Source organism: Mixophyes fleayi, chromosome 4 (genome assembly GCF_038048845.1).
Source record: "Mixophyes fleayi isolate aMixFle1 chromosome 4, aMixFle1.hap1, whole genome shotgun sequence".
Classification (NCBI taxonomy): domain Eukaryota; kingdom Metazoa; phylum Chordata; class Amphibia; order Anura; family Limnodynastidae; genus Mixophyes; species Mixophyes fleayi.
This window is the reverse complement of record NC_134405.1, coordinates 100,703,069-100,724,890: the sequence shown is the minus strand read 5'-3', so window position 1 is coordinate 100,724,890 and position 21,822 is coordinate 100,703,069. Positions and strand designations below refer to the sequence as shown.

At 38.3% G+C, this 21,822-nt stretch overlaps 1 protein-coding gene across 2 annotated transcripts in view; it reads right to left on the bottom strand.

Annotated features, from left to right (window-relative positions):
* IL16 (interleukin 16) overlaps positions 1–20,897 on the bottom strand; it is a 102,637-nt gene extending 81,740 nt beyond the window's left edge. For both annotated transcript variants that reach the window (XM_075207889.1, XM_075207891.1), the window contains exon 1: positions 20,674–20,897. The gene's annotated coding sequence lies outside the window, so the exon portion shown is untranslated. The remainder of the gene's footprint in view (positions 1–20,673) is intronic.
* Between the last annotated feature and the right edge of the window lie 925 nt (positions 20,898–21,822).

The window sequence follows — 21,822 nt, the reverse complement described above, 5'->3', positions numbered from 1 at the left end:
ACATTCCTTTACCATACATTCTTTCTTATTTGCACCAAATGTCACAGTGCAAAAATTGATCTGAATTTGGATCCTTTTATTGGTATTATAAATTTGTATGTATTTTGATGTGAAAAGTATAATCTAACTGTCAGGAATAGCACCTGATTTAATATTTTATCATATATTCACACAGTCAAACAATATATTACCTCTATCTTCTCTTGAAGCTTACTGTAAGGGAACACACAGGGTTCCAGCCTAAGCCTCACACTCTCTCACACTCTATAGATTTAGCTGGTCCCTTTCCCAACACAGGCACACTCTTCCACACTTCTCCACAACTGCCACCAACACTTAGGAATAGTTTTGAACAGGCCTTAGGTGACACGCAGGGGACATCCCTGCCCCCCTATTAGCATTAAACACTGCCCATGTGTAGACCATCCCATTTCATTTTGCTTAAAAACCTGTGTTTTGAAAGGACAAACGGTCAGACTTTTTGGGGAAATCAAGTTACATGGATAAGCTGTCCATCTTCCTAGCCAATTCCCCATGGCACAGATTATGCAACCCAAGTAAGTGCTATTCTGAATTCAACCCTTTTCATTTTAAACTGCTTTGATTGTTATGTCAATCTATTAATTGTTATTCATTATTTTTTTATATGTATGCCCTGTATTTTTGTATATTAAATCTATAATTTAATAAGTTGTGTCCTTGATACTCTAACGAATCCATTAGCCTGTTAGAAGAGAGCTCGACCAAGTTAACCTTTTGAATGCCAGTGTGTGAGTTGTTGATACATTTGATTAACAAGCTGTGTGTGCTTGTATTTACATTTGTGTAACAGTCTGGAGGTGTGAAGAGTTAACATTTTGTGTGTTGGTGTGGGTCTTGTTAGTTTGTGGATGACTAGACGCCTGTGTGCCAGTGTGGCACAGTGTATTGGGGTCCTATTGCCCGTACCCAATAGGTGGTGGCAGAACCTGAAGTGTCTGGGGGTGTGAGAGTGCTGTGTTTGGGGCCGTAGGTCTAGAACCTGTGTGATAGGTGAGAGAGGCTGCGGGCTGAAATCGTGTGTGACCTCATACAGCAAACACCCCAAAGTCACGGCAGCTGGGAGCGTGTTCGTGACATAAAGGAATTAAGTTCAGAGAATAACTTACAGACAGTTGTATATCCTGCGTCAAGAGAAAACGACTTGAAGATGGACAGCTTATCAATAAAGATTGATTTCCAAAAAGACTGACAAATTCTTGCAACTGGTCTCTCCCCTTCAGGGGGTTGTGGTCTCTGACACTGTCTATGGCCAAAATTTGCATGTCCCCGGATTTAATACCCAATTCTACTACGTGACCTGACTTTCATGTGGAGTGTCATGCAGTCCCAATTTTACTATTAATAGATCCACTATGAATTTACCAGTTTATTGATATCAACCATACCTAGGTCCAGTGTATTAGTTGAGCTTATACTCATTTCCTCAACTTCTCTGTGTGACAGAGTGCTTTATTTGACATATGATTTTATTATTTTATTATGCTTTTATTGATTTTAAGTGGTATTTTGGAAACTGATATACTATATATAAGATACAGCAAGCTGTGATTGGCTCCTTAGAGTCTCTCTCGGTGTCAAAAAAACTCTCCTATTTCAGTATGTAGCTCACCCCAGGGGCCTTTGAAGCTGCTCAGCTTTCCCTGAAAGTGGTGCTGTTATTTTTTAACATAGGGGTAGCCAGGGCCACCAGGAAAACACACTTCAGACCTTCTGACTTCATATTTTACACCTTAGTAGCTCAATATATGAATAGATTAATTTGATATACCATATTTACACTGTAGTTATGATTAGGCCTTATTCCCCCCAGTTATGTTATTGGTTAATCCTTATAGCTGTAATTCTTCTATGTTCACTACACTAACCTTAAATGTATGTTTCCTCTATCTGCATGATATGTACTGTATTCTTTTATAGGCAATAATGGCAACCAAAAGTTTAAAATACATAAAGAAATTTCTTTGATTTGATTAAAAATGCTTCTTGTCACATCCACCTCCCTGCGACAACAGCGTGGTACTGGAGCGTCTATGGAGCCGTGGGGGCCTGCAAAAATACAAGCAAACCCCTAGAGTGGTAACTCCGCCACACCAGTGGTCTCATTATAACGAGAAGAGGGTAAGACTACCGCAAGGAGAATACAACGGATTGATTGATACAGACTTGCAGTACAACTGTGGCTGACAGTGTTAGAAGCCGCCGTCACTGTCTGCAAAAGTCAGACTACCGAGTCGGGCTCCAGTTCAAGCAATAGGTTTGACATCTAACCTCCTCCAACATGATTGTGATGTGCAAGAATAGCCTATTATTTCTAAAAGATCTATGACTTTGTTCATTTGTGATTGGTTTATACAATTCAGAGTCAATACACAAAACATTAATTATTGGAAAACTTTCCCTATATGTGCACTGTAGGTGGATTGAAATATAATTAAAGGACTGGTTCTTGTTTTCGGTTTATTAAGTGAGCTTGTAACTGTTTGAATATTTATGGTTGGTTGCAATGTGTTTTTATATAAAACTTTTTTTTGTTAATTTGTTTAATTTGTTTTTAATAAAATGTGTTTTATATTAATCCGCATAAGATCGTATGTAAATAAATGGTGATGATGATGATGATGAAGATGGTATACTAATGAGAAGATTCTTTGCACTTCCTTTCTTTCCTTATGTTTAATAATTTGTAAGCCATTAACTTGATCTTGGGGCTGGTGAGGGAAAGAGCATTAACATTTAATAATAAGTTTTATTTAAACAATTGGAATCTGGGAGCTTGAGTTATATTTCTTTGTTTATTCGTTTATGGATTTTTGAGATTAGTGTTTCACTTCCTTTGAGTGCCGATGTTTTACTGTGTTAATGACATCTATTAATTTCATGTCGGGGCTGATAGGGGTGAAATAGGTCTGACTATTAAATGGGAATGTTATTTAATGTCAGTGCAGGTGGGGGAATATGTCTGTTTATAAAATGGGAATGCTATTCATTTAATGTCTGGGCTGGTGATGAGGGAAACATATTTATTAATTGGGAACGCTGATAATTTAATGTTGGGTCTAGTGGGGGGAAATAAATCTGATGTGAATAGTAACTATCTCTTTTCCAAACAGGGTCAGTGTTCTCTCTTGCCCATGACACTAACATTTAAGTGGGCTGGATGGGAGCATGAGCAAAAAGAGGGGATTGCATGTTGCCCAGGATTGTCTGACATGTCACTTGCAGCCATGAGAATGAGCAGAGCAAGAAGGAGAATATGTGAGAATGATTTCTGGGTGTAAGGTTTGCTTCTGCTTATGTGGACCGGTAAGTAAAGTGGGTGCAAGAAATACAATTATTCATGGGAGCAGACTAGCAAGGAGGCAAGTAGTGAAGGGGAAATAATGATAGGGGTGGAGAAATGTGATGATGAAGAGAGAGGAGAGGAGAAAGAGAGAAGGTAAATATAATAGGTGCATGGTGGCGTGGTGTGAAAGACGTGGATGAATGTGGATTAGCTGTGGTAGGTATTAAGAGAGTGGGGAGGAAAAATAGATCCAAGTTGTGCAAAGCAATGGAATACATGGACGCTCCTGCTGTATGATGGAGTAGGCTTCTGGAGCTTCAACATGTGCTCCAAGACACTGATAGTTGGTTAAACAAAGATGGAAACAGCAATGACAGTGGCTCTCAATGGGTCCAGCAGCTGAATAGAGATGGTAGTCCAGTAGATCCTTGAAACATCCTTGTTTATGATGTGATGACACTCTTCATTGCTACTGTGTCATTTACCACCAGTCTCCACAAATCGTAGATGCTTTATATTTGTGAGTATATTAAAATGTGTAAGGTAAGGCATAGAGCTTAGCTAATGTGTAATTATATCTATCTGACATCTGCATGCCAATTAGTATTTTAGGATAGTTTAAGATTAAGGGTGTGACAAAGGGATCAGTGGGAGAACTGGCACACATGGGAGCCCTATGCTTATAGACACTTAGAAAGATAATGTAAATGCTTATTTTTCATTTTAAGAAAGCAGAAAAATGTTCAACAATTTACAAATCTTGTTATTATTTGAGATGGTCCAATAATTCAAACCAGTTTGAGAACCACTTTGAAATAATTCTGAGCATCTCTGCATGTGGGGGAAATCACTTCAAATTTTGAAAAGTTTTGCTTTTAATAAAAGCAAAATGTTTTTAACAATAGTGTGAATAGGATTATTAGAAAAGCATATGTTGATACAGTTATACAGTTCTAGTCAGAGATGGATTAAGGCTCTGGGGGGCCCGGGGCACTTAAGACAGAGAGGGCCCTATGGTGTAATATGGCCAAATACGCAGGCAATATTATGTTCACTAGTATTAAGTGCACACAGCTCCCCCTTCACGAACAGAGAAGTATAAAGAGGGACATACATCCCAACTGTCCATTCTGACTAAGTGGCACAGTCACCCAAATTCGGGACTGCCCCACCAGATTCAGGACAGATGACAGACTATCCTGCTTTCTCCTACATGTTATTTCCGCTTTCTGTTTTTGCAGCCTGCACCCAGACAGCTCGTCCTCCATCATGTCAATTGACCCATATAATTATAAAATTATCTTTGCATGTGTATGTATATATCGGTCATCCCTTCCATCCTAGTCCAACTAAGCATTAGCAGGTCTGGAGTGTGGCAAGGCAACAGATGCTAATGTCTGTGGCAGTAGTTAGCTTGAAGGTGTTTTATGTCATTTTCATTTTGTTTTCCTAATATTAACATTTTTACATGGCCTCGCCATGCATTTGCATATAAAGTTAGTGTATGTCCAGAGGAGGGGAGCTGATGGAATGAGTGGCGGTAAAAACAGGTGGTAAATTGTGGTTGGCAGTGTCCTGATAGGCAGTGCAAATGTCCATGTGGTTACAGAAAGTGAGACATTAGATAACATCCATGGCACAGTTGTAACTTTACAATTTTACTTTGTCATTTTCTTCAGTCTCTTAAGATGCCAACTTTTTTAAATGCGACTTTTCAGGGGCAGGGAGAGAGGGTCCACAATGAAAGCTGCTATAGGGAAAATAGAAAATCGAGGTCTTAGCACCACATCCTAGCTCTCTGTTCTACATTTGTATCACCATGTCCCCCTCCTGAATCCCCTTCTTCATCTTGCACCTCTATCCCCCTCAAACACATTTTCTATCTTCCCTCTCACTCCTCATTCTCCACCTACTTAGCATCCACATTGCCTCCTCAATCCTCTTCTCTGTCTCCACCTTCACCTCATTTCCCTCCTCATCAACAAGGTTCTCAACTACCACAGACCTTCACATACCTTAAGCCCGGGAGGCAGAGCGGCTCCTCTCTGCTCCTCATCACAGTTACAGCTTTGTGGCAGCAGCTGTGTCATCATTATTCCCAGAAGGCTTAAAAAAAATTAACTGCATACATGCATGGTATCACTATAATACCAGCGCGATGGCACCTTAGGCGAATAGTGCTGACTAAGCACTTAAATGGAGGACCCTGTGCTGTCCCCTGTATACCGGCATTTGGGGGTAACACCAAGAACCATGCAGAACCTGGTGCAGGGGGCATCCCGGGGCCCTCCCTTAATCCAGCTCTGGTGCTAGGGACTCTGCAAAACACATAGGCACCTCTCAGGGCACTGACATAAGGAACCCAGACTGGTTGGGGACTACACACCTTATTGATATGGTAAGAGAAAAATGTACAGCTTCCGCAAGACACTTTTTGCAATACAATGCTATTATTTTAATATTCCTGAAATATCTGCCAACATTATATTTATCACCCAAATTATGAAAAAAAGTACTACTTGAAAGTTATTATGATTTAACTGTTAAACTGCAGTCACATCAGCTAATCCATCATGGGAAGCAGACACAACTCATCACAACCAAGTCTATGCAAAACTAGGTGATAAGGTAATATATAAATACATAGATAAGATCGCTGGATGTAATAGATATGAATATTACAGCAGGTACTTGTAACACCACTGTATAAAATGCATGTAATATAACGCCATCAGGTATAAGGCTGTATAAGACTGTAAGCATTGACACATCCTGCTTTATGCACATCCTGCATTATGACGCATAAAGCCCACAGAATGACACTTACAGCGCTCCCAGGGGACTCGCCTAGGTTGTCTTCAAAAGAAAAATCAATGCTTCCTCATACTAAAATGCTGCAAATTAAAACTACCATTGATACCGCCTATGAAAAATTGAAAAATACCATTAATACCGCACATTAAAACTAGCAATGATACCGCACATGAACACTACCATTAATACCGCACATGAAAACTACCATTAATACCGCACATGAAAATTACCATTTATACCGCACATGAAAACTACCATTAATACCACACATTAAAGCTACCATTGATACCGCACATGAACACTACCATTAATACCGAACATGAAAACTACCATTAATACCGCACATGAAAATTACCATTTATACCGCACATGAAAACTACCATTAATACCGCACATGAAAACTACCATTAATACCGCACATGAAAAATACCATTGATGCCGCACGTGAAAACTAGCAACGATACTGCATATAAAATACATTTTATATATATATATATATATATATATATATATATATATATATATATATATGTATATATATATACACACACACACACACACACATACACATACACATAAAAATGACTGAAATCTAAGCTTTAAATCAAGTGGCTGGCTTCAGTATTACTTTAATAATGATTAATAAAGTAGGGGATTCTTCTATAACATACCTATTCCTATTCTCTTCATTACCTCTATAAATGAATATAAACTGTATATGATATATTTAAATGAATTATTATTAGAAACTAAGATTGGCCAGGGAAGGTGTGACTCACCTAGGAAGCCATGATCAGCCCACTCTTCACGTCTTCCCAGTGGTCCTTGCCTGTAAGGAGCTGCTGCAGCTGCACATGCGCAGCATTAGCTCCATTTCGGGCACCTTAGAATGTACAGCAGCCACGGTGCTGCTGTACATCTGCCCCCGCTGACAAGGATTTTATCTGTGTGCGCATGCGTCAGCGGGGCTCCCACAGCTGCACCAGCAGGAGAAGATTCGGATCAAGGTGATCCGATCAGCGGACAGAAGGCGGCGGGGGGCCCTCTTAGAGAGGGGGGCCCGGGGCACGTGCCCCCTGTGCCCCCCCCTTAATCCGGCCCTGGTTCTAGTATTTAAACAATGGTCGCTGTTTGCTTTGGTTCACAGTACCGTTTTCTTATTCTGCTGCATTGGATTCTCAGTATAAATTCTTATTCTGTATATATGCACAGTGGCATCATTGTACTTCTACTGCTCTGTATGCTATGTAGAAATCTAAGTAACTCATTAATGTATGCACAGTGCCCGTATCATGTTGTGTATGCTGTGTGTAATTCAGAATATCTGTTCTCATTCTGTATGCCTACACAATGTCACCATATGTGACGAAACGGGGTCCCACTGGACTGAGGACTTTAAATTCATCACCAGTTTCTCACAGTTTATTGTACTTTGTAATCCTTGGCCCAGTCTAAGTATATACACCAGAGCATCAGTGTATTGTTGTTTCTCGTTATTAGCTACATTTTGCCCTTGCTATTACCTACAGTATTGCATGTATTAGAAATATAGAGACTGCTGCCATGTTGTGTAACAATAGCAGGGCAGCAGAAGCAATTTTGCTTGTGTTAGCTAAGGTAATTACCATTTGTCTTAAATGTCCATTGTTATGAGGTGTGGCTTAGATCTGGCTTATTAATAATGTAATCAGAAAGATGTCTGAGTGACTTGTAAAATAACTAGCTGGCAGCCCATGGTAATTATCTAGGTCAACAGGTAATCTGAGATGTAATTAGGCTAGACATTCTAGATTATGTACAATGTGTCTCCACATTACTATACTGGCTGAAATAGGATTGGAAAATGTATTAATATGTATTAATATGAATGTTATTGTATCAAAATGTATCACAGGCTTAGATCATGTAATGCTGCAGATACAATGTGTCAAATGTCTTAATGTTTCACCCAAGCGTGAAGTGTCATTCCCTGATAAAATATTCTAACCCTTTGTTAAGTGTATCCAGCCAAATGGCTAATTCAGTCAAGGCATTCTATTGTATAATCAACATAACAGAGACATGTCTAAAAGTTAAATAATTTAAGTGTCCACTGATAGACCCCTGTTGAAAGAGGGTGGATTGAGACATTTTACCCTACTTCCTGTGTAATCAACCAGGAAAATAAGGAGAGCAGAATGCCAATAGATGCATTCTATCTTGGAGGATCCTGGTGAAGAAGACATCAGCACAAAGGACAGAGATATTGCAGTGCCGCCAGGGGAAACCCTACCAGGACATGGTTGGTGTGAGCTAGTAGCCCAGACTTGGGGATACAGGACTACCTAGCAAAACGGTAGCAGTAATACTGTGGGAGAATAAGACTCTGAAGTATACTGAGATTGTTACTCTGGGGGGCTAATTGCAAGAGGCTGCTGAAGGCTACATGCTACCATTTACCCTGTATCTTTGTGAGTCTCTGGTGTTGTGCTATCCTAATAAAGCCTTATTTTGAATATATTCTGGTCTGCCTGAGTGAGTTGAATCCCACAGAGCGTAACCACCGTCCGAGCTTTCCTCACACCATATTACCTTTTTTGCACTGTATGTTGTGTACAATTACACTTAACTGTTCTTAGCCGCAGATAAGCCTCTCATGAGTTGTATCTGTTCCAGGCGCACAACCTCTGAAGCAAATATCTGTGCTGATGATGATTAGCGTGAATGATCAGCATAGATCTTTGCAGTGTCGAAAAAAGGTTACAATAAATAAAAAAAATATAATAAAATGGGGCTCTCCCCCCTAAAGTGATCCAAGCCCCAGTGCTCATACCTTGGGCTAGTTGCTAATGAACATTCAGCCTTTGCAGGACATCCCGGTGCTTTTTAGTCTCACAAATGGACTTGAAATGTACACCATCTCAATTGTGGTAGAAATCAGCCCTTGTTAACAAGAGATCAGCTTGAGTAACAGTCCAAACTACATACTGGCCAGGCAACAGTCCAGGACACTTGCCGAACTTTTATCAAAATTGTGCAAAAAGTTTTGGATCTGGACTTAATTGAAAATTGTGAAAAATAGGTAAAATAATGTCAATTTGAACTGTTTTTGCTCCTCTATTACTATTTATAGCATTAACATTAATTTCCAGTCATTTCCAGTGTATTTTCTAATAATCCCTTCACAGCAGTCTAAATTTTCATCAATGTTGGCCAAAGTCTGCAGTGAGCTGTCTTAATGAAGGATTTTGAAACTTTGCCATCATTGCATTTGCTTTCTCTGAATCAATTTAAAAAAATAAACAGAATAGTGTTGATATCTTCCTTTCATTGTACCCAAACCTCCTTTGCATGTTCAGACTTACTATAAAGGTAATTGAGTAAATAAATAACCACAGAGACAGCAATTTAAATTTGGCAAAAGGTCACAGGTTTTATTTAAACAAAAATGATGGCATAGGGAGCAATGCGAGTCAGCTAGCAACTGATAGCAAAACCAAACAGTGGAAGGTCAGATTGCTATTACACAACTGGTCCCAGGATATAATCCTTTACGTTGTTATGGCTTCCTAATAACTGTCATAAGCTTTTAGAACCATCAGGAGAGGTCTTCAGCCACCTTTCCCATAGAGATGAACGCACTCACAGGTACTTGGATGCCCCCAGGACTTAATGTAGTAAAAGTTTATGAGCAGGAATTGGTAGCATGAAGATAGGAGAAATGGGATTAAGAGCACACCCAACACATCCACTCGAGAGGCAGCAATAATTTAATTACAGTCGCTCACCCTGGCTGCCTGTCACTAGCTGGGATGCAGCGTCAGTTTGAGGCTTCCTGGTTGCCCTGGCATCAGAGTGAGTACACCCCCTCTTGAGGATCGCCTCTACTGCAAGTCTTGGGCAGTCCCTGTTACCCCGGAGTTGGATGATGCTTAACCCAGGGCAATAATTTTTCCACCGTCCCTCCCACATACATGATTACGAGTCCCCTAGTTTAATTCATAAGGGCAGCCTTACGGCACAGAGCATATAAGGCTGCTATTAAATTAACTTTAGTCTCTCTCAGTCTGTGTGTGTGTCTATGTTAGGGAATTAAGACCGTAGGCGCCAATGGTACAGGGACTGATGAGAGTGAGTCCACTGTACAGCGCTATATAATTAGCTGATGGTGATGATATAAAGAAAACAAGGTAGTGTAGCCCTGCTCTTGGCTACCGATGAATGCTCTGGCAATGTATTGTGTGCCTAATCTTTGAATTTTTGTAGTATGGGTCCATCTATTTACTTTCCAAAATGTCTAATTCATTCATACCACTGTCCATCCAATGACCTCTGCCTGTTAATTTAGTTATAGCCGTGCGCACTGGCTGCCTGTCACTAGCTGGGACGCAGCAGCATTATGAGGCGTCAAAGTTACCCTGGTGTCACAGTGAGTACGCCCCTTCTTGGGGACCGCCAAAGTCTTGGGCAGTCCCTGTTACTGCTGGGTTGAACGAAGCTTAACCCGGGGGAAATGATTTTTCCGCCCTTCCTCCCACATAAATATTTACAAGTCTCCTGGTTTGAGCATAATTATGGTACAGATGTACCTCACTCCAAGGACAATACCATGATTACTTGCACCATTTAACATTGTGCCCTCTCACCATCTTTTAAATGTTACTAATGCAAATGCCACTGTCTGTAGTTGTCCACTGTTGTCTTGATGAAGGATTTTGTAAATCTTCCACGGGTGTATTTGCTTTCTCCAATTCAATACTAAAAATAATTAGCCATACTTTGTGGTTCTCTAACTCCATCAGATAGCATAAATCATCATCCATCATATCTCCATCTATACATGTATTCTTTGCAAGGTCCAAAATCTGTCCTGTTAATTTCACAGAATGTGGACTTTCAATTGCATTGTCAAGTCATGTTTTGGGCAATCAAATCTGCATCAATGTAAGTATTATACATACTTGCGTGTGTGCGAAGGGCCACTATTGGCCTATCTGAACTGTCTCTTTTAAATATTTCTTACATGTCACTAATAGAACATATAAATATAATTTATATACATTCCATATTTATATACATGGGTCCTGGGGACCACCTCAGCTGCAAGTCTCGATCAGTCCCCATTACCCCGTGGTTGGATAAAGATTACCCTAGGGGAATGACTTTTCCTCCCTCTCTCCCCACAAATTTACACGAGTCCCCTGATTTGATTCAGAAGCGAACCATTATGGCACAGAGCATAATTGTAAAACAAGGTAATGAAATGCTCTTGGCAACCAATGAATACTCTGGAAATGTATTGTGTGGCTAATCTTTGAATTGTTGTACTATAGGTGCAGGACATCTTCGTCTCTCAGCATCCTTATTTATTTATGTAGTGGCAAGGTAGTGAAAGCCATACTCTTGGCAACCAATGAATACTCTGGCAATGTATTGTGTGGCTAATCTTTGAATTGTTGTAGTAGGGATGCAGGCCACATTTATCTCTCAGCATCCTCATTTCCTCATTTTTTTTATATAGCGGCAGCAAATTAGTAAGTAGCTCATTACAATTGGGTATCTACTTGTGTAAATATCTACTGATGCCTCTCTCCATCTAACGACAGTTGTTACTGCCTCTTCACTCGCCATAATACCTGTATAAAGTTTCAAATTTAGTGTGTGCGCAGCATTTCAACATTTTTATCTCTTGCACATTACACTAATTGTTTTGGTTATTTAATTTATCCAATGGGCTTGCTTCAGTTGGTGGCATGGCAGGGGACATTTTTTTTGCAGCCGCTGCAATGTTTTACATGCGGTCACTGAATCTTGAAAATGACCAGAAAACAAACTCTTACAACAACTCCTTTTTCTAAATATAGATTTCACTGAATGACCCTTCCAAAATATAAATGTATTGAAAGTAGAAAAGAGTTGAATATTTAGCCTTTTTTGGGGGGTTTAGCTGCGTGCTGACCCTCAGTAACAGCCTTCTTGAAATATAGATTTCACTGACTGACCCTTCCATAATATATCAAAGTATTGAAAAATTTAAAAGATTAGAATATATAGAGTTTTTTGGGGCGTGAAACTGCTGCTGAATCTCACACACCAACACCAAGTTTTTACTAAATTATCTCAGTTGTCACTGCCCCACACACAAGATTACTTTCACTGGAAATACTTTCAAGTTTATACTGTTAATAGTCTGACAGTAAAAGCACACTGTTTTTCTCAAAGAAATAAAAAATATACTAGTTCGTGCAGAGTGAGATCTATCTATCTCAGTCTGTATACTGGCTAGTACTATTATATATGCAATGTAATGCATTAACAACAACCAGTAGCCACTAGTGTATGTAAAGTGTATTTAAAATAGAAATTAAAAGCAATTGATCAGCAGACTATTGTAGCTGACTATTCTCTACAGAAGTGCTTTACAGTAATGACAGGATTTTACTGCTTTCTATGTCCCTCTGTCCCTGTATGTCACCCTGAATGCTATTTACAAAGCAGAGTACTGTAGCTAACCTCCTCCCTACACGCTGTCTGTTCTAAAATGACACTGAAGAAAAGAAGAAAGGACTTAAATATATTTCTAGGGCGTGTTTTGCAAAAACGTCCGGAAATGAAGTTTTACCTCGTTTTGAGATCTGAGCTTGGCGGGAAAAAATGAGTCACAGCTCACATTTACTCAGATCCCCAAGGCGGATTTTATTGGATGTCAGGAAATCCGAACCGCTCATCTCTAATTTCTATGCACAAGCACGTTTTATTTTTGCTCCTCCCAGTTTGTGACATACACATTGGGTCCTCCCATTCTGCAATGTCCCATGAGCATACCTGCCTATGGTGCAAGACCGTATGGCCGGCCGTGTTCAACTTATTTATTCAAATGAATTTTAGAGATTTTATTTGTTTTTTTTTAAATAGGTAATTAGGTATGAAAAAAGTATGTGGAAAAAAGTCTGTGGCTTCAGCACTGTCTCTGTATGTTTTCAAGTCATTCATTATCAGATGGCTATGGAATGGGAGGAGCATCCAGGTCACATGATCGCACAGAAAATTATTTGTGGCCACATTTAAAGATAAGTCTAGAAAGCTGGCAGGATAGGCTACTTATGTCATGAACTGAACAAGTCAGAGGCAGGTGTACAAGATGTTTAATACAGGAAGGCAATTCATGCGTTCTTCAGATAGGCTGCCCCTGTAAACATATAGAATTGCTCTGAATAGTAAATCTTATCAGCATGACATTCAGTTTGTCTGCCAGAATAATGAAACACTTTCTAGCCAGGGTTTGAAATCTAAGGAGTTAAATACGTTGAAGCTGAATGAATGCAGAAAGTGTCATGGCTACTCATATTCAACAGCCATTAGGATTGGAATTCAATCCAGCAACACGTCTGCTTTCGTTCTCCTATTACTAACATAATAAACTATAGATGAATAAGATATTTCTGGATGCAGTTTCTGGATAGATCGCAAAGTCCTGCGATTTTTTTTTTTCTGCAAAGCGAAATAAAAACTGACCTTGTCAAGTAGTAGTGTTCTGAACTTTCTTTAATGTCTCACAGGTTGTCATACGGCCGAAAAGCACATGGTCTCATGTTTAACAAAGAAACTCCTTTGTATAAGAGGGCAGGCATTCTAAATATGAGTTGTTGAGACCACAGGCTGTAGGAGGCGGAATGCTGGCTCCTATTAAGTAGGCTGCAATGGGTAGGGCAGGCCTCATCAATACAGCACTTCATAACTCACAAATAAAAGTTTTGTTTCATAAGTTGTTTATCTAGCGTGAGGACAAAACAGCATTAAAGGGACGGAAGATGAGTTTAACATTGCAAATGTTACTATTCATTTCTGTTTTCACCATAATGTATGTGACATACATTGATAACTCAATATACAATCTCCATGCTGTTAAGTTATATACTAATGAAGATAAACCTGGATTATATGTGCTGCTGCCTGGCCATGGTTTTGCTAGACCTTGCCACCAGGAGCCCAGTCACCGTTATTATTGTACAATTAAGCTCTACTTCAAATAAGTCTCTTTGAAAGGAAAAGGGACTTCTAAAAAACACCAGTTACACATGGGGTATTGACTCATAGAGCTGTCATGTAAATGACATTTTGCAGAAGACCCTTCTCATTTTGGTGAAGCTTATTCGGATTTTTTTTTTAAAGATCGCATCCTGAAAGTCTCTCTGATTGCTACTGATTGGGAGCTCTAATTCGAATCAATGGTATGTCAAACATGATCAGCAAATCTCCCCATCAACGACCACACCACAATTTTAATTTCTTATCAGAGCTAGACAACAGCAGCAGTATCTTTGAACAACATTCAGTTTACTTTTGCATTATTTACCCAATTTGGATATATTTAATTTATTTCAGGAAAACACCATTTATTATTTGTAAAGATTGCTTTGAAATTCTGTTTATATAAACAAAATACTTTTCCACTTTAAAAATATTATGAGCCTGTGTCAATAAGGAGAACAAAGCAAATAAAAAAGGAGTAAATTTGCCCCTAAACAAACCATGTTACAATACAAGGGGTGCAGATTAGTTTATTAGTTTGCACATAAGGATAATATTGGCTGCTTTTTCATGTAGCACACACATACTACATGGCTTTATGTTTACACTGAAATTTAAAGTTGATCTAGGAGATGCGATGCCCTACTCCTACTATTAATCTGTCCCCACATTTTAAATTTACTTCCCCCTCCAATGCAACATGGTTTTGCCAAGGTGCAAATTTACTCATGCTTTTTGCTTTACTTTCCTTAATGACTCAGACCTTATATGTACAAAACATCTTGTAATTTTGCATTCATCTTATTTTACAAAATATCCTTGATTTAAAAAAAGTTTAAGGATATGTCTACTACTGCAAACATTTTGATGTATTTAAATGCAAAAGATGCATAGGTCTAATGATGCAGCGGAAAGGGTGGGCTCCTTTCCCTTACAACGCTGGCCCCCGAATGACTCAGGCAAGTCTTTTTTTGTGAGATAGATAGATCTCACTCTGCACTAACTAGTATATTTTTTATTTCTTTGAGAAAAACAGTGTGCTTTTACTATCAGACTATTGACAGTATAAACTTGAAAGTATTTTCATTGAAATATAACAAAATATCCACAGAGGTGGTTATATCCTTTAAGATCCACTGTTGTATAGAATGGAAAGTAAAATCTTCGCTCATAAAGCTTAATTTTTCCAAAATATGATTACTTTGTAACTATGTTCCCGTAATTCAGCTATGCCACAAATGAGTTCTATATGGAAAGAAAGAGGTTCATAATAGCATAACTAAATGAAGGAATGCACGTTTCTGTTCCAAAATGTCGAAATACAAAATGGCCTTTATGATGCCAGTGTTGCATTTAGAATTTGGTGCTTTTTATTATCAGATCTGGTTTGTATCAGTTGCATAATAAGAAAAACTGAAAGAAGTACAAATCAATTTAATGGTTGTAACACGCGGTACATGTTACAAAGCACAGTGTTTCCATGATACAGTGGATACAGCATATTTTTGGTTGCCTCACGTGCTCTACTCAAGACAGGCAGTGTTTTAAGACTAGTAACATTCATTTTATTCACAATTTGTTGTGGTTAAGTAACGAGTTGAATAACACTGTAGCTGTGAATAAAATAGCTAAACCTAATGGAATGATACTGCTTTTAAGGGAGCTTATCCAGTAAAATGTATGTATCAGTGTTTCATATGACTATACTTAAAGTGTAAAATAAGGGTACTTTATGTACAACCCAAATCAATTGGAATGCAATGTGAAATTCCTGAGCCTGTGGTAAGTGCATTGCATCTTGTGCACTTTAATTATCTCTTAGCTTTGTGATTCAGCTAACATGTAATATTCACTACAGATATGCCTGGTATATACCCAGTATTTGTATTGTTGTTAGATCTAATAATTATGAAACATTTTTATGATATTTTTTGTGAAGTGCACACAACTCATATACAATTATTTATGGATTTTTTTTTATGTGGGGTGAAAAGAGCATCATTAGGCCGCTGAATGGCTGGGCACTGCCCTGCTGGTTCCCAATGTCAGCGTTTCTGTCTCTGAGCAAAGTTGTCTTCTAGCACTAATCTTGTTTCCTTCTGTAAGCATTGTATACTTTGTGAGTGTGCGGTATATTGTGTTTTTTTCTGTACATTGGATTAATATAGAACTTTAATTGAAAATTTTGTTTGGGGTGAAGTTCAGTATGTTAAGCTAAAATATAGAGTTTTACTATCAGTGATTTGTTTTTTTGAAATCTGGAAGGTCCATTGATACCTCTGCAGTTTGACGCAGCTATTGCTTGTCTCTATCTGTTTTAAAGATGCTATTTCTCAGCAGCAGTATCAGAACATTAGAGGTTTTGGGGCCTGCTTGACAGGATGAGCATTATACTGTAATTTAGCTTATCTTCCTGAACCCCATACAAAACTAAAATGTACATATTGAGTGGAGTGAGTGGAGTTCTCTAAAATAAAAATTAAATAAAACATCCAGAACGTAGACCAAACATAGTTAACTGTGTAATAGTTTTAAAACAGGAAATTGAGACAACTATGTGACATGAAGTCCAGCCCATTGAAGCTTGCGTCTTTATGGACACCGAATGCAGTAAAAGTATTATAGAAACTAATTTCAATTATTCAATATATTGCAGGTGTTTCAGGGGCCAGAATTTCAGGAAAGTAAACGTGAGTCAATTTTCTGCTGGCAAAACTAGCAACTTGGGAGTATGGTTAAACATAAAAACCCTAAATATGGAGGTCTTCTAAAGCTTAGGTTCTTGTACCCTATTGAGAGTACATGGCTACAGCTATACTGGGTATTTGTATGCTTCAACTTTAAAGTCTTATTGGAGTTACCTCATTATCTCCTATGCTGAATATCGGCTTTACGTTAACGGTTATTTAAATAGGATATTGAGAGTTGTGAGATCTCTCAATGGCATTGCATGAATAATGTGTTACATTTAAATTTATTGGGTTGAGTTATGCTACCAGTATTTCCTTGTTGAAAGCTAAACATCAGCAGTGATTTACAGTAATGATATACTATTCCGAGTTACTGTGCTTTTTGTTAACTGTTCCGTGCTGTCTCTCCCTGTATCGTGTTTCTGTCTGTCCCTGTACGGCGCTACGGATACCTAGTGGCGCCTTATAAATAAAAATTAATAATAATAATAATAATAATAATAATAATATACTATAGAGCTCAAGTACTCTTATAAATGTTGATTCATTAGACACTTAATGACCAAAAATTATCATTTATTTCAATGGCTCATTCCTAGTATACACGTATATGGAAATTATTTTTGAATTGTTGATACTGTATACACTACTGGCTTACATAATAACACTTATGACCAACAGAAGTCCGTTCTCATGTGACAAATATTTTTGCCTACTGTCATGAGTACATAATCATCTTACTCTCCTTTGCTACTTAATAATAGTACAGTGGTGGGAAAAGATTTGGGAATCCTTTAAAACATTTTGTTATTCTACAGTAATTTGACCTGATCATAGACAGTTTTTGTTGTATGCGCACCTGTAGAATTATCCTTTATATTATGAAGGGTAATTTAACATGTAGTTTTATCAATGATCATAATGATCCCACAGATTGGCAGGGATTACATTGAAAGTGTGGTTGAACAATGACTACTAACATGTTCAAATGCAGGCAATAACCTCAATCAGCATGTAATAGATCCCAATCAGTTGTTAATTTGAATTGGCTGACTTTTTGGGCCGTAGTTTGCAGCCATTTAGCCAGTCTCTTTTAAATGCCAGTCTTGTTAAATCCACCAAAATTAAAACACTACTTATGCTAAGTAAGAAACCATTGCTGTTCAAAATAAAAAAATACCACTTATGTGAAGTTTGCCAAAGACCACCTGCATACCCCAGAAGAGTGCTGGAAGAATGTTTAAGTAAAATGAAAGTTGAAACCTTTTGGCATAAACAAGAAACCTGAATATGACTACTTTCCATCTAAAAATCCTAATTCCAACTGAAGTGTGGTAAGTGGGTGTATCATGGCTTTGCCCTATGTCAATGTTTGTGGGATGCAATGTACTTGCTAATCATACAGGTTAAATGTCCAGGTAACTACCCTGTGGCTGTTGCAAGTGACACAGCTAAAAAAACATGAGATGCCCTTAGAAGTAGCTACATGTGCATGCGCTCAACCCTGGCACGCCATTACTGTACCTTGCCTACGTTAGTCCACCACTTCCTACCCACATTCTGCCTTTCAAGTCATAGACATTGGAGTCTGTTGTGCGTGGACATGTATTACATGTAATTGCGTTCAGTGACATAAGTCCCGTCAGAGCAATTTGCAGCCTAATGGTGAAGCGATGACCGATTGAAAGTATAGGTCAACTCCTGGCTTACACTATCTCTGTGGACGTCTTGAATTCAAGGAGTCTATTTATTTATTAAATGGAGATAAGCCCGAAATCCTGCGAAAAGGGGATTTTTCTCAGGATTTGGGGCTGCTCCCTATTTACCAAAGCCCCAAAGCTGGTAAAGACCTGCCATGCTTTACCAATGCCAATTATGGGGAAGCATATTTACTAAGGATTGCAGCCCATATGAAAAAAATGCTTTAGTAATAAAATAGAAAAATGTCTTATTTCTTCTTTTAATTCCCTTTTTACATTTTTTTTGTTTTCTTTTTAAAGTTTAATATTTTGTTGTGGAATCTGGAACTGGAAGCCCAAGTCCAGGCTTCCAGTTCCCGTTCGCATGTCAGAGCCACCACAAGCTCCCAGGACTGGCTTGGCACATGGTAAGACGCCTCTTTTCTTCGCTGAGATACACGGTGATAGAAAATTTAGACTTCTGGGGAATCTTAATATGTAGACTTCAAAGTCATTTTGTGGGGAGGAAAATGGTAAACAGGGAACATCCCTAATTTAAATAAATTTGTCCCACAAAAGGAAGTTTCATTTTTCACGTGGGAGCATTAATGTATCAAGCGTGCATTTAGCATGGAATACCCCCAACCCAAGGATGGAAAATCAGAGTATGACAATTATAGCAGCCCACAGATACCGACATCTGCCCTTGAAAAACCATGAGGCTTTCTGTAAAAAAGACACAACTTGCATAAGCACTGTAGGTGGCATACAGTTTGCACTTTTTTAAATGACCTTTGTTGACATTATATTTAAGCAGCAGCAATTTTTAGCTTTTTAAAATCGTTTTAATTTTCTGTACTTCCAGGATAATAGGTTTCTGGATAAAATATCCCATATCTGTATTTGTTGTGTTTCATCTGATAAAATATACTGCTAGATACAGGCTACTACAGTTTCAGCTTCATATACCAGTCTCCTCTGTCTAGGTTGCGCATATACTTTGCTGCTTTATGTTGTGCATTAAGGGATGGGGGTCATCAAAAGTGGGAATAAGCAACACATGGCTGCCTGGGCATGCTGAGATAAGTAGTTTCATAACTGGAGACGTACAGGTTGCTGACAGTTGTACTAGAGACAAGTAGCAATTCAAAAGACCAGCCAGCCAGGTCTGGCATCAGAAGAGAATCAGAACTAAAGTCTTTTCAACTAGTCCATGTGGGTAAGATAATAATATTATGGTATCTCTAATGTATAGCCCACCAATAAGTGATCTGTCTTTCAAATGCAACCCGTGAAACTTCTCTTTTAGGGGAGATAGCTGTTCTAGACAGGAGCCATATACAGTGTATATAAGTCTTACAGTAGCTTATGTTAGTGTATGTATAATGACATTGTTTAAGCTCCGCTCTGACATTAAACAGATTGTGACATTGTGATGATTGTATAGAATCTTAGAATACTTATTTGACATAACTCCCAGTATACAGAATACCATGCTCTTGATTCAGCATGTGATAGGCTCATAGTTAGTTAAAACTTTTAGATCAGAACTAGTGGCAAATCCATGCTGTGCAGCCTATAAGTACAGATAGTAGAGTTATTATGCTACAGTACATATAATGCTAATGCTTACATTGGTGCTGTAGGGCCCAATAAAGTAAAAGTATTGTAAAGCGCTACGGAATCTGCTGGCGCTATATAAATAAATGTTGATGATGAAAGTATGCATGTAAATTGTAGTGCTTGTCAAATGTGATATAAAGACCTATCATTTTTACATTAACAGTCAAATATTGTTTTATAAATGTTGAACATCTAAAGGAAACATTTTTTTCATCCACAAATTTACTTCTATGACAATCTGCCATTGTAATCAAAATGTGAAAGTTCAGAATATCAACAAATTCGCCTCCTCCGGGTTACGATTAAAGCTATTTTCACGCTACAAACCAATACATTTCTATTCTGTTATTCGTCTCAATTCCACAGCAATACTGCATTTTCTGCACTCTTATAAAACAGCTCTTTCTTTGGTCGGTCTTAATTAGAAATAACTCATGACAAGCTGCTGCTACTGTGAATGAAAAACATCTGGAATAGTTTCCCACTTTATAAGTCTCTAAAACTTTAGTCGATGAAAAAAAAAACGACTTACCATTGCCAAGAATATTGAATATCTTCTTTACAAATTCATTAACGCAAAGTTATTTCCCTGATTGAGGCTGAGCGGCCGGTCCATGTTTCTGACTGCAGTGCTTAAAACTCTGGAGTGTATTCCCTTGCTCTGCTGCTGAACACATTCACAGCAATACTTTCATACAGTTTTTTTTTTCACTCTTCTCTTGCTCTGCAGTGACGGAGTGGCTTGCCAGTAAATCATAATTGCCTGAGTCTCTGCATTTTAAATACCGCCCAGTGAGACAGATGTGCATAAAAGATGCCATTTCACTGAATGAAACCACTTTGGTCTTAACCTTTTTTTTTCCCTGCACCGCAAGGCAACAAGAAGAAACATCAGTCTTTCCTTTAGACTTTTACTGAGCAGTTGGCCTGTAATAAAAGCGTTTTGGGGTTAAATGGCTACAAAACAAGTAATATTACCCACTTTTCATCCTATCATATCAAAGGGTTAAATCACTGCAGCATTTGGCTGCCCTTATTTATTTTATTCCTCAGAGCCGCTTGTTAGCTGGCTCAAAGTCTGTTTATATAGTTCTGTACAGCTAAACATTACCTACACTCCATGCCTAACATTAAAATGAATCATTTATTCTTCTTTTTTTTTTTTAAGAAGGAAAAAAAACCTCTCTGCTTGCTCTACCAGGAAGAAAACGCCTTTCATAAAGTGTTTCCAGGCTGCTAGAGGGTGAATAATGTCTGTGTAGAGACATGATGGAAGGAAAAAACCATCAAAATGACATGATGAGGGACAGCACTTTTTACAATCTCTCGTAAAGTCATAAGGCAGTGCACAATGACACAGACTATAACCGTTTTCATTCATTTCATTGTGCTATTTATTTGTATATCAGCTGTGTGACTGAACACAGTGTATTTTCTGGTTTAGTTTGGATTACAAGATCCGAAATATACATAAAAATATTACAGATGTGTTTTTGTTTGAGGTATAGGCTTTACAGAAATCTGGATATTGCATATCTCTGATCAAATAAAAGTAAAATTCAGTTAGTAAAACATGTGTTAAAAAAACACCTAAGAGCTTGTTATCACCACATAATCTCCCCCCATGTCGTGGAGCGCTGCTTTGTAGTAGGCAGAGCTGGATTAACGTAATGGGCTTTCT